The 13,344-nt window shown below is 42.3% G+C and overlaps 1 protein-coding gene across 1 annotated transcript in view; it reads left to right on the top strand.

Moving 5' to 3' along the window:
• Positions 1 to 4,429: 4,429 nt before the first annotated feature.
• The window catches only part of myo6a (myosin VIa), a 112,022-nt gene continuing 103,107 nt past the window's right edge, over positions 4,430 to 13,344 (top strand). The window contains exon 1 of the mRNA XM_056404565.1: positions 4,430 to 4,643. The gene's annotated coding sequence lies outside the window, so the exon portion shown is untranslated. The remainder of the gene's footprint in view (positions 4,644 to 13,344) is intronic.

Here is a 13,344-nt window from a genome sequence, read left to right as displayed (position 1 = left end):
ATTCATGACAGTGACCCGTTAAGTTATGTTTTCATAGATGTTCTTCGTTCCTGGAGAATCTGTGCAGAAGATACTGTTTGGCTCTTGCATCGTTATTTTTTATGTTTTCAGGCTGTGTAGAGGAAGACAGAAATAACCCCGAACATAGAGACAGTTGCTGTTATTAAGTTAACGATCCACGGTCTGGAAAAGAAAAAACGCGTTTTTCAGAGAGTTGATTTGCGGCTCATGAGTCACATACGTAGTTCAGTGCTTGTTGTGTCTCTTCGATGTGGAGTGGATGAAATTTTTCAGCATTAAAAACAACCTTAGATGCAAGAGCACTTCTGTTGCCTTAGCTTTTTATTCATGTTGTGAAACTCATGGATACAGCTGAGAGTGTGTGTGTGTCCGTGTGTGTGTGTGTGTGTGTGTCCGTGTGTGTGTGTCCGTGTGTGTGTGTGTGTGTGTGTGTGTGTGTGTGTGTCCGTGTGTGTGTGTGTGTGTGTGTGTGTGTCCGTGTGTGTGTGTGTGTGCGTGTGTGTGTGTGTGGGGTCTGGAAAAGTCTTGAATACATTTGTGATTATTTCCAAATCCTGAGACTCGTAGATAAAAGAGCATTAAAGTGTTTTACGTACAGTTTTACTCAAGAAGGAATTCAAACTTAGATCTACGTGAGAAATCTTTTTCTTTTTTTGTTTTTTAAATTACAGATAACTTAAGATGCAGCATTAAAGTGCTTCACATAAAAGAAAGCGCTCATTTAAAAGAAAATGACATCTACTGTATACACTGTACATGATTTGATTAAACTTTTCTCCTGTTATAAACCTAATAAACTTATTACACTTGTATAATTATTCACACAAAAAAGAAAATTCAACAATTCAACATGGGACGTCGAAAAGTTAAATTAAATAATTAAAATGTAACAAATTGAAGCAGGATAAATGTTGAAAAACACATTTCTGTAATTATGAATGTAAATTTAAAGCTACATCTGATATAAAAACTATATATATACATATATATATAATTTAAAAAAATTTTTGGGCAGTCACCACTATTTTTCCTCGACAGTAAACCAGAAAACTTACCTGGTTGGCACTTGTTTGTTTTTTACTGTGGATTTAAAGTGTTCCCTTTAATCAGGACGCAGCTGTTGTATCTTTATTGTGAAGCCAACACCAGAAGGTGAAACCAGCTGAGGGCGCCACCCCTCCGTCAGGGATTAAGAGTTGTGTCAATATTTTAAAAGGAGAATAAGAAGATACTCTGCATGTGAAGAACTAGATAAGTCAGGTCTAACCTCTAATGTCAGCCGTGGTTGTCAACAAGTTTAGATTTATTTAAACTTTTAAATTTAGAGATGTTGTAAGTGTATTTGTGAATTTCTTGTTTACAGTCTTGATGCTAAGCTAGGTTAACCAGGTCTGAATTAAACTGAGGTTAAGGGGATAAAAAGAAATCTAAATTTAAAGATTGTAAATGTAGTAAATGTCACACTGATTCTCTCTGATAAGTTTAATCATAAATCTGAATGTATGAATCAGGACGATGTTCAGCGTGACTGTAATAAGGCAGCGACAAGGTGATGAAGGAGGCGAAGGTGAATGCAGACAGGTGAGTGCAGACAGGTGAATGCAGACAGGTGAGTGCAGACAGGTGAATGCAGACAGGTGAGTGCAGACAGGTGAGTGCAGACAGGTGAGTGCAGACAGGTGAATGCAGACAGGTGAGTGCTGTTCTTAATGCAGACAGGTGAGTGCAGACAGGTGAATGCAGACAGGTGAATGCAGACAGGTGAGTGCAGACAGGTGAGTGCAGACAGGTGAGTGCTGTTCTTAATGCAGATGTGTCTCCTGCGGTCTCGGGTGTTTGCTTATGAAACGCTGCTCTCGGCTTTCAGTCTGGCGTCGAGTGGCTCATTCTTTCGGCGAGAGACGACTCGGCCAGTGTTACGTTACTAGACACTAAAACATTCATGACTCTTGAAATGTGTTTTGTTTTCCCACTTACGAGCTCGTTACGGAGAATACTCACAATATTAAAGCATGAAATATAAATTAACTGCCTGAGGTAATGATGGTGATGTATATGGAAGTGAATGCCCTCGTTTGCTGCTCTCCGTCGCTGCCTGTGACACACACACACAAACACACACAACAGTGATTCACTTATAAATAATATTAACTTTAGGTTAACTTTCTAGCTTTTTGTCAGGGCTTTCATGCACATTCCATGGTCTTCATCAGTGGATGGAGTTTCTTTAGTTCTGAGGTTTTTTTTTGTCTCTTTAAAAACCTCATTAAACAGTCGAACATTGATTATTATGAAATGCTTTGTCTACTGGGCAAACCCCCATATTTTGAGGAAGCTTGCATCACATGATTGAAAGCTCAAGAGCAGCCACTAAATGGACCTTGTGATGACGTTTTGATACCACTGAAAATGTGTCAGTAGGTTTGAACAAGGCCGAGAATGTACCTTTTAAAGTGGAAATAGACCCTTTTTTTTTTCTTTAATTTATCTTATAACTTTACGGTTGTTCCCTGCTCTGGACAGTAACCATGCCGACAGTGGTCGCCATGTTGCGATTTGGTCTTAGCAACAGTAATACCACTTGGAAACATTGGGGGCGTTAAAAGTGAAAAGTTTTCTGTTTCCACTTTAAAATGATACAAAGCATATTTTAGTAAAACATTTATTAATGAAAGGAGGAATTTATAAACGAGCTATTTGTAAGATTTGCTATTGCTACATAGCTAACGTTAGCATTTACAGCTGTTTACTTACCAGTCTTGAAGAAACGTTGTGAGTTCGACATCAAACTTAATTCAGTTACTCACTAAGCGCTGTCTCTCTCTTGTTTTGCCTCTATATCCATCACATCTTTTCTTCTAGGCTACTGAAGTCAGCATGCTAACCAGCTAGCCCCGGCCCAATCGATCTGTGTCGTCACTTTCCGATACCGAGTCGCTGCAGCGTCCAGGCTGCCCTGAAGAAGCAGCGCTGCTCAGAGGACGTATTCTAACAGCTTGTATTGTAAATGCATCATTGACTGAGGCTCTCGACAAGACTGCTGGGTAAACAGCTGCTAATGCTAATGTTAGCTGTGTAGTAATTACAAATAGCTCGTTTACATTAAACCTCAATGGGATGTTGGTGGTGGTGGGGGATAATTACTAACTAACTGACTGACTAATTAACTTATGCCATCTTCCCACTTTGACATGATAATTAATAAATCATTAATGTTTTAATGATTAGTCCGACACATTTGTGTACGGTGAGAGGCAGTGAGCGCAGCAGCAGACAGAGATTAGCACCATTGTTGTCGTCTTTGACATTATCCCAGTTAATCCTCAACCTTCCTGAAGGTATTACTGCTCAGTGTCACATACGCCAGCAGCCAACATGAGTCTGTGAAGATAAAAATAATGAGATTCTATTGTGTTTATGTTCTTTACAAGTCTTTGCAAGTAAATCTGTTATTTTCAAATTATTTCCAAGGAAGTTCCTGTGCTAATTGCAGGAAAAATAGTGATGTTATTTAAATATATGCTCAATTTAAAGAGAAGTCAGTGCTGATTAAATGTTAATTTATTATTATAAACTTTTTTTGCAAAATTTAAAATGGATGCATGTCCATGTCAGGGATTGTGGTTTGATCCCCGGCTCCTCTTGTCCCAGAAAACTGAACCTGAATTGATTGTCCTGACGGTCAGGAGGTGACTCGCTGTCATGGCAGGAAAAGCACACGTGTAATTGATTAATTGATATTAAAGTCAAATTTGCTCCATTAAGGTGAACTAGTCCTGTGTCCACACCTGTGTTGATCCTGCTGTGACAAGTCAACATGTATTGTTATTGTATATATGAATTGATGTTTTGCTATTTTTTAAAGTAAATCTAGGTGTGGTTAGATCGATCCCACTGATATAAAGTCTTATTTTGAGTATCAATACCTGTGGCAGTAGGATCCATCACTTTACAACACTTCCTGGACACGTGAACACTTTTCTTACAGCTGCAATATTTGCATCTCTGCTGCTGCTGTGTGCAGTAAATCAACTGTACATTAGCTGCTTTTATCAATAAAAACTATTTATATTGGTATTGGTGTCAGTGATCCTGGCCTTGGCTTTACTGTGTATTGGATTAAAACAAAATCCTGTGGTACTGCCCACCTCAGTTATTGATTTAAAGAACCATTGTTGTGTGAACTGTTCCTTTAAGAAAGTGATTTTTTTTTCTCCTTTTAAACTCTACCTGCACAGGATCCGGAAGCTCTCAGGGCTAATGGGGCTCATGTGTCCCACCTTGGATGCCCCTGTTGCTCAGCAGACCATGAACAAACTCCCCCCTCACGACCAGGACAGCGCCCCCTGCAGGGGCACCCGCCCCACCGGAGACTAATTTACCCATCTCGTGACGTCACGGGGGCCAGTTTCCCAGGATTGCTGCGGGAATCGGAGGCTGCAGGGCGGGGGAGAGTGTGGCCCAGGCTGCCGGAGCGGACACCGATCTTCTGGAGACACCCGGCGGGGAAGGCTGCGGTTGTGGACGTTTCAGGGATATTGTTTTTTTTTTTTTAATAAAAGAAAAAACACAATTTCCCAGAAAGCAGCTTGTGGAGTCCCGGGAGCTTTCACTCAAACGAGGTAGGTAGCACCGGCGACATGCACCGGGGAGGATTCATCGCAATAAGACCGTGATGTTAGCTAGCTGACGGGCTACAACACACAGCAGCGTCCCGGGGCTAGCAGCCAGCAGCCCGGGGAGGCTGTCAACACACACTGGAGCTTTCCCAGGAGGAAAACCGTCAACACAGAGCTGAGAGCTGTGAGACAAATCCCTCACACGACTGGGATTTAGCTAGCAGTTTACTGTAAACCACACCAGCCCCCTGGTTTCTACCATTCCTGCACTCAGCGGTGAAAACCTTGATGCTTTTAACGGCAGAAATCGTTGGTGGATTTGTCCAGCTTTGTTCGGAGGAGTCGACGCCAGACTTCCTTCAAACTTCCGTCAATTTGAATTATTTTGGCGATAATTAGTGGCACGTATTGACGAATACATGGCATAATATATATTTTGAATAATTAGTAGCCACTGTATAATTCGGCTTATAAACAATCCACCGTGCCTCCCTTTATTTCAGTAGAGCTTTTAACTTTTTAATACACTGACCGCGCGCTGCTGTCGCCACCAACGGCTCTGTGCTCGCGCAAGAACAGCGGAATCAACCGGCGAACAGAATTGAAAAAAGTTGGATTATGAAGGTATGGTGATAATTTGTGGATTATATTCATGCCGAATCGAAGAGAAGTCTCTCCTGAATCATAAAAAAGTGATGATTCATTGTTCATAGCGTGTGTGCGTGTCTGACAAGCTAGTCGATCCCAAACTCTCGCATTTTTTGAACGGGGTTCGGTTCCGCGTGAGATTGTGACTAGACAGCTCGAGCGAGCAGGAGCAGGACGAGCATTTAGCACGAGCCTCTTTACATCGGAGGGAGTTCAGAAGGGACAGAGCTGAGCAGCTGCGGGGACAATTCACTGGTGCGTACATGACATGGGAGGCTGTGTTGTTGTACAGCAGCAGCAGCACCAATATGTCAGGTCTCACAGTACGAGCACGGCTGCGGCCTGCACACATCCACATGCACCGCTGCCGCTGCTGAGCCTGGGAAGAAGAATCAATGGACATGCTTTGCATTAGGAAGGGAAAAAAAAAAAAAAAAGAAAATCTGAGGGTGGTGGGTTTGGCCATTGTGATATTATTGCCTGAGTGATGATGAAAGATAATGTGGCATCCTAAGAAGTCTGGATGCAGGGAACAAGCTCGGCCAGTGCTGTGGTTTTTATCTGTGTTGCATGATTATGTAAGAGCTCTCAGTGCTTATTGTGTTTGTCCTGAGCTTGTTTTTGTGCTGAAGCTGCTTTGAAATCACTATTATGCTCATTTTATTCTCACTCACAAGGGCACATGATCTTTTATTACATCCCATAGTGTCTCTTTGTGGACCTGCATGCAGTCTGTGCCCTGTGTAACACCTGTGCTATTAATTACTCTTCTCACAGTGAGCGCTTTAGTTCTTCTCCGGATGAAATGTCTTTCATTCAAGTGGACGTCTCTCCAAACAGCAATCTCCTGATGTCTGAAGGGACTTTGACTTTTGTCCATCTTTTTATGGGAGAATTAACACACACACACACACACACACACACACACACACACACACACACACACACACACACACACACACACAGTTACATTATGTCACAACAGGAAATATCGCTTCTTGTAGCCGGGCTGTCTTTCCTGAGTTCAGGGAGGTTCAGGAACTTCGGGGGATCAAAGTCCTCTTCAGGAAATGATCCTGAATGATTATTGGATTAGTTGGATATTGAGCTTTCCTGGGAAGCTGAATTTGCCGCCACAGTGATTAGCATGTTACAACCATATGGACGTGAACGTTAAAAGTAAAGTCTGAATGTGCTTGCTTCTTCTCTGGCTGCAGAGATGTCACCACTCAAGTGCGTTTGGCATCCCGAGTGATGGCTCACATCCAAGCATCTTATTCAGGATCAGCTCTTTATGTGCGTCTTTATCCGTGTAAAAGATCCTTGTTTACATGAGAAAGCTGAGGATTCAGAAAATTAGACAACTTCAGTTCACAGCAGGAGGTGTGTGGAAGCCTCCATATACTCATATTCTGACTAAAATATTCATGTCAGGTGAATTTGTTTCTCTCTGTAAACATCTACTGTGTTGTGTTGTATTGTATTTAGTCAGTGAGGAGGAAGCAGCTGTTGGCCGGAGAGGAAAAGAGTGAAATCGTTGGGAAACTTAAGTTAATGATGTCCTGGAAGTGTACTCTGGATGTACAGCACATGTACAGTGACGATAATGTAATGGCAGCATCATAAAACTGCAGCTTTCGGATCAAAACCTCGACAAAGATCGGATATTATAATCACAAAAAAAAGTCAGTATTCATCCGCTGCTGTTGGAGAGGATTACATCATGTTGTTCAGGGCGTTACTTTTATTTTGTTCCTCCTCTTGTTTTGTCAGTGCGAACACACCAGGACCCTGAAACTGAAGCAGCTAAATGGAACTCAGCCATCATTACTTTCATTATTCACACTTGAGCTTTTCCTAATGTGACATGTCCATAAAAGAAAAAGGCACGGTCCTTTTTAAATTTAATATAAAGTGATGTGAAATGAATGAGAAGCCATTTACAGCAGTTAGCAGCAGAATCTGAATCTCCATGTCTGCGTCTGTTTTTGACCCTTTACTAGCTTTTCCTGGAGCTTTTAAATGCATGTTGTGGTCTTCCTCAGTGGCGAGTAGAGCAGTGCCAGATTACGTGTGACGCACAAGTCACACGGACTCGTGATGGATCAGTTAATGGGAGTTTTGCTCCGTCATGGTGGAGATGGTTTGGATCTTATGAAACTTTCTGCTGGAGCCTGACTGATGTAGATGTTTGAGAGTTTAAACCACATTTTAACATAAACACGAGAGATTTCCACCTGGGGTGGGATTTTCTCACCACAGTGCAACAAGTACAATTGGCCTGTAATTACTGGACTAAATGATTGAATAATTGAAAAAAAGATGGAGGAGGAATCGATAATGAAAATAATTGTTTTTGACAAGAGTCTCTTCAGTGTGTCGGTGTTTCTGTTTCTTAATCACCTCACACATCTTTGTTATTTCTGACCTGTGGTTTGCAGTCACTGATATTGATTAATCTGTGATGCAGCTATAAATATAATCTAACATCAGCCGGTTGTTTTATGGGTCAGACCAGGCTGCCTCTGTGTTGTGGGTCAGTTTATACTCATTGTAAAATTGGACGAAGCTCTTCTCTCTCACGGAGGCATTTCAGTCCCAACATCGTGATTAAACTGTTGAGTTGTTAACCGTTGTGATCATAACCATCATAACCTCGCTAACCTTAGTCCCTCCCAGCTGGCCTCTGATTGGCTCTTTATTTTCTCCGTCTCCAGACGGGATTACGTCTGTGGTCGTCAGGTCAGAGGTGTCGAACCCGGCAGAAGCTGCAGCAGCAGCTTGTATCATCCACTCTCTCCTCTGTGGTGATGATGGAGCGTGGGGGTGGTGAGGTGGGGGGGTGGTATCTTGTTTCCGCTGAAGATACGTTAATGTGGGTGCTGGAGGAGGACGGGGTTGGGACCTCCCCTCGTCAGCCTTTGTAATTAGGGGAATGTGAGCTGTGAATTAGTCACGCCACACTGAGCCACAGACCACCGCCTCCTGATGAAGAGTGTCGACTTACACGCCGTCTGTGAGCTCGGCCGCCTCCCTCTGAGGGGTTTTCCTTCTCCCTCGGGGAGGTGTGTGGTGTGTGGTGTGTGTGTGTGTGGTGTGGTGGGGGGACGGACGACTCAAACATCCTGGAAGACTTGACTCTGTTGTGTTTTGGTTCGCACACACTCGGCCAGATTGAAGTGAAGCAGAGACTGTAAACAAAAGCCACGTGGTTCCACGAGTGGATCTGTGGCTTCACACTGGGACGTTGCAGGTTTTCGTGGTTCAGGAGACTGAAAACAAACTCTGGTCCTCGTGACTTTATCCTGACCTGATGACGCTTCAGTGTCATTTTATGTTCATCCAGCCTCCATGACGGTTCAAATCACATCATCTCAACTCTGTCCTTTTCCCTCCGTCTGCGCTGGAACCGCTGGCTATCACATGTCGACATCTGTGTCTTTATACCCAGAAACCCTTGTGTTTTTAGGTTGTTTCCTGGAGTCGGGTCGGATTACCTTCTCACTCCGAATGAAAAACCAACCACACTGTATTCCTCTTGGAAAAGTGGAGTGGAAAGGCTTTAAAGCTGAAAACATGTCTGTTATTCAGGAAAAACACTGTACGATTATTAACTGGTTAAGGTCAAGGTTAGTCTGCTTTTCTTTGCGTCTTATTTTGAAATTAAATCATTAGATTTTGTGGATTAGGATTAATTGTGATGGACATTTGTCTCAGTTTTCAATCATTTAAAGACTAAAGAACAAACGGATGAAATGAAAACGTGATCTTAGTTAATAGATGAGGCTATAACCGAAAATAAACCTACATTTTTTTTGCATTATTCTCTTTGTGCAAAACGACCCCCGGGAGTTTGATGCTCATTAAAAGCTGTTGCACGCTGGTTTCAAGCAGAAACTGTGGGAGGAAAACGTGCATATGTTTGCAGAGGAACATGTGCACAGGTTGCCGTGTTCTGTTTTGTCGACTTGTTCAGCAACAAGCTCCGACACTGATGATATTTTAGTGTTTTCGGTGACGCCAGGTTTCACCAGCTGGCAGCAAGTTTGAGGAAAGATCAGAGTGGTTTTATTTTTACTGGATCACTGAATCTGTGTTGTGTATGAATGAAAAGACACCTGGCACCTGGACGCACCCTCTGTCTCCCTGAAGTTCAGTGTCTTCTACTTTCATTACCACAACTTCTCGAGCTGCAACAATGAGCTGATTAATTGGTTGATTGACAGAAAATGAATCAGCGACAGTTTTTTCATAATAGACTAAAAAATATTGATAATTTTAGCTTCTCAAACAGAAAAATGATAAGCAGATTAATCAATAATGAAAAATCTGCACTTCTAAAGTATTTCAGCTAAACATTTTAGATGTTAAACTCACTCTGAATCCCACAGTGAGTGGGACTGAGCTTCAGGAAAATCTGAATTCCAAGGTGGATTAAAAAAGTTTTCTCCTAAGATTTGAAGGTGAAGGTGTTTGATCGATTCACAGCCTTTGCATTGTGTTCTGTAGTGTCTGTGTCTTCAGATCTGGAGACAGTGTGTGTATTTTTAGCAGCAGATGTGGTCCCTGCTGTCAGGATGAAGTCTCTGCCGTCGGCTCTTTAATCACGAGTTCTTGCCTTCGACAGCAGACCTGTATTTTCATGCTCACTTTCCCTGCAGCCTCTCAGTGAATCACCGCGTCGTGTCACGTCGACATGCAAATGAGCCCAACCCATCATTATATCATTATGGTGGCGGGGGCTGTAACCGTAGCAACCGCGAGGGCAGCCCATTCGTGTGCTGAGGCCGGGCGGATCACGTGTCGGTGACCTTTGAAACACAAGGCCTCCCGGTGCAGAGTCAGGCCGAGGCCTCCACTCAGTAATGGTATTTAGGGAGGAGGCCCGGTCTGACACGACAAGTGTCTGCAGATTGAAAACACAATAACACGGTGTCGGTCCCTCCTTCGCTTCCAGCTATTAGTCTCCAGAGATCACTGCTGGTGACTCGAGCATGAAGAAGGTGCATGTTTGTGGTATTTCTTCCTCCTCTCTGCTTTGTCAAACTGCTCATTATGTTTCTGTGGCTTCACTCCAGAAGGACTTTGACCGGAGTTAATCCGGCTCTCTGTAGCACTTCTCTTAAATATTTAAATGACACAGGAATACTTGTTTCAGCCATTACCAGGGTTTACAGCTCTGAACCTTGGACTTCTAACTGCTGCTTTCTTCTATTGTGCGAGTTTGAGATCTGTCTTCAAACTATGTTTAGGATAAAACTGTCAGTTGTGCTGTGAGTGTTCAGCTCTTAAAGCTCCTCCAGTGTAAAGGTCTGTGTCCATGTGTAGTGTGATTATAGATCAGGTCTAGCTTCTATATTAATACTGTGAAAGTATCAAAGCCTCAGTCCACAGAGAAATGCACACAGCCTGTATTCAGAAACTGAGCCTTAAAACCAGCCGTCAGGACTTCTGGAACTTTGTGATGTCACAACAAAGCAGTCACCAAGCCCCGCCCACCTGGACCCACCATCCAAACCTTGCAGGATTTGGTTTCTCTGAGTGTTTTACTCCTCCAACTATAACTTTAATACACACTGCACAGGAAGCATTAGAGCTGCAATTAACAGTTATTTTCATTATTGATTACTAGACAGTCATTTACCTGTTGAATTGATCACTAGTTTGGTTTATAAATCAATCATCACAATCTCCCAGAACCCAAGCTGACATCTAACGTCTTAAACTTACACATTCAGTTAACCATCACAGATGATGAAGAAAAGCAGAAAATATTCATATTTTTGCTTCAAAAATGAATTAATTTATTAATGAGTCATCAAGAGATAGTTACAGTTTCAATATCTGTCGATTGGCTAATCAATGAATCCACTTGTCATTTAACTTGAATCTGTCGTCACCAGCGGACGTGAAACTGAGCTGAAGCCATTGTGCTCCATCAGGGTTCAGTAGGTGTGGTGACTGTTGTTCAGGTTCAGACTCTGAACTCTCACGTCCACATCAGACTTCACTCATTCAGACGTCTCACTGTTGTTGTTTCCTGCTTGTCTCCACTGGACGTCCTGGCTCGGTTGCTAGGAGACGTTATGTAACTGGACGTCCTCCTCACTGGACGTGCACATGAGAAACAGGTTTTCAGGTTAATTTCCCTTCCTTCATGTGGACACAGTGTGTGTGTTTATTTCCCAGGATGCCCCTGGCTAACTGTGCTGATGCAGCTCTAGTCCTCGTTGTCCTCTCAGCGTCTCATTGGCGGTGACGCTGGACACTTCCTCTCTTTCCTTTTGGGGCGTCTGTATAATGTCCCTGTCCGTCAGGCTTGTTAAATAATCTGCTGTGAGGGAGACGGATCACAGAGAGCCTGAGAAAACAAGTGTTGGCAGGAAACAGACTTTTAACTTTTAAAACTCTCCACGAGCCTCTTTCAGTTTTCCATGATGAGTCAATCTTATCAGCCACAGATGAGGCCGAACAGAGACGTGCACTGTAACCTCTATTTTTATCTCTTTTATTCTTAACATGTCGTCATACCTAAAAAACAGATTGTCAGCACGTCTCTGAATAATCCATATGACCATTAAAAGACAACTAAAACTACTTAGTCGGGATTAGGCCGAGATTGTTGGCAGGACGTAACGAGTTGAACCGCAGCATTGTCGTTGAAAGTGTCTCGTATCCGGATAAAATCCAGAAGGATTTAATACGCTTTTGTTTAGCCACATACACAATATACATCCTGTTTCTCCACATCACAGATTTAATCCCAGTCTCTCTCTCTGTCGCTCGTCTACGTTCGAATCAGGCGACAGTCCAGTGGAGATGCACCTGACGCCGTTTGGTAACTACAGCAATAAAAATAATTAGCTAGCTCGCTAAGAAGTGTAACCATCAGCGGTATCTCAGTGGACAGACAGGACTAGGACTGGCACTAATGATTATTTTTATTATCGATTAATCTGTTGATTATTTTCTCAATCATTTAGTTGTTTGGCCCCAAGCTTCAGGCGGCGTCTTCAGATATCTTTGTTTTGTCCGATGAGCAGTTCCTAACTCATACACAGTTTTTGTTTATTATTATTATTAAAGTCTAAAGGAAACCAGGAAATATATTTACATATTTATCTTAACATATTTAAGAATCTGAAACCTAAGAATTGCGACATGTTACTTATTGATGTCGGAGTAATTTTTACTCCTCTGATCGTGTTTGGATGTTTTGATGCTACTCTCTAATACACCTGTATTTTTATTTAAGTAACAGTCTGAATGCAGGAGTTTTATTTGTAATAGTATATTATTACTTTGACTAAAGTAAAGGATCTGGATACTTCAGGTCAGGCTGCTGGAGGGGAGATTCCTCAGGACCATCTCCTGCTGACCACTGAGTGTTTCCACTGGAGTTATGAAAGGTGACCTCTGTGTGACACCTTGACCTCCACACCTCCCGCCAGCTCAGAGATGATCTGAATTAGGGAAGAACCAGGACTTCAAACCTCCTCAGCGCTCGCAGTATTCAAACTCATTATTACGCTGAGGAGGATTGACGAGGATTTAAGACTCTTGTGTGTAATGTACAACTTTTTAGCTGCTTATGACCCATTTTATTGGCGTTAGACTTCGACTTGAGGAGGATGACTCTCGTAAATCTTTAAACTGCATCACAGGGAGTTTGTAAAAGATCAGCACTTCAGAAATTCCACGCCTCTGCTGAAATCATCAAAACTGAAGCTCCGGTCGAGTCACACCAAAGACGTATGTGATCTTTGAGGCCAGTATCGATGTTTTTAAGATCATATAAATAACATATTACTGAAACACTTAACCTAAACATCTTTGACAAGGAGTTGTGAAAAAGATTTGTGCTTCTCTGTCTTCGATGTTTTGATATGTATATAGATACACAGTCCCCAAAATGAGTTTCAGTACGATTAGATTCAGTCATGAGGATTTAATATCTATAAACAATAAAAGTGTGACTCGAATAAATGAACATTTGAATAAGAAATATCCAGGGCACATTTGTGTGTGTGTGATCTTGTTCTACTATCTTTGTGAG

Source organism: Seriola aureovittata, chromosome 19, assembly GCF_021018895.1.
Source record: "Seriola aureovittata isolate HTS-2021-v1 ecotype China chromosome 19, ASM2101889v1, whole genome shotgun sequence".
NCBI lineage: Eukaryota > Metazoa > Chordata > Actinopteri > Carangiformes > Carangidae > Seriola > Seriola aureovittata.
The sequence above is the reverse complement of the archived record's forward strand: the minus strand, read 5'-3'. Positions and strand labels throughout refer to the sequence as shown.